Here is a 1,142-nt window from a genome sequence, read left to right on the forward strand (position 1 = left end):
ACTCCGGGAAATGGAGCGCTGATTGCACTTCAGGAGCTGAACATGCAGGGCCTGAATTATTTATCTGTGAGCACAGAGAAACGAGCCCAATCCCCAAGTGACGTGGAACAGCTCTTGGAGGAAATGCAAAAGGGGATGCAAAGGCTGCACGGGTGGGCCTGAGGAGCTGCATGGTCAGAGTCTCACACATCACATCACATCAGATCTGCTGGGACTCCTCCTGCCCAGGTGGTCTGTGTGCTCAGGTGTGGCTTCTGATCCAGAGACTCTGCTGTGAAACTGCTCAGGAGCCACCTCTGTGCCTCAAACCAACCACTGAGACGGCCAAGTCCCCAAAAAGCAAAAAAACCCGCCCAAACAAATTTGTTAATGCAAATGCGGGGGGTTTGGGGTGTCCCACAGCTTTCCTGCTCAGCTCCCTCCACTCTGGAGGGGCTCTGCATCCCCTGCAATTATTAATTCAGCCGTGCCCAGCCCGACGGTGCCTGGCACGTTATGGTGCTGTGCAGATAGAGCCACGATAGCCGTGTTTGTATCCCGGGTTCAGTAATGTCCTGTTCCGCCACTTTCCCTGTTCCGCCAGCACAGCCCCAGCAGAGCCGGAGGAGAGACCAAAGTCCTGTCGCCGCTCTGTCACCGCAGGGGCGGATGCGGCTCCTCCAGCCGTGTTTCCCCTCTCGGTGCGGCGCAAGGATGTACCCCAGGATTTCCCCATGAGCCTGCCGGGGGTGCAGGGAGACTCAGACAGCCCCGGACGAGGCTGGGCAGCCCGAGCCTGGCCGCAGGTGCGCGGGGGGCGGAGAAATGAGCTGAGTTCGATGCGATGCCGCAGCCCTGACCCCCATCCCTACCCCTCCTCCTTCCTTACCCCCCTTCTTCTCTCTCCACCACCCCTCCCCGCCCTTTCCTTGCCCCTTGACACAGGAGGCTGCCCTTCCCGTCCCTCTCCCCGCTCCCATCCCGCTCCCCGTGCCCGCACCGCTCCGTCCCTCCCTCCCGCCGCATCCTCTGCCTTTCCTCGCTTTCACTTCGGCCTCACTTCCCCCCCTCCCATTGGCCGGGCGGGCGGCGGCGTCCCCTGTGATTGGAGGAGGCGTCTGTCCATCAGAGAAGTGCCCGCCCCGGCCCCGAGCGCGGAGCGG

This window comes from Zosterops lateralis (genome assembly GCF_965231275.1).
Source record: "Zosterops lateralis genome assembly, chromosome: 16".
In the NCBI taxonomy this organism is placed as follows: Eukaryota; Metazoa; Chordata; class Aves; order Passeriformes; family Zosteropidae; genus Zosterops; species Zosterops lateralis.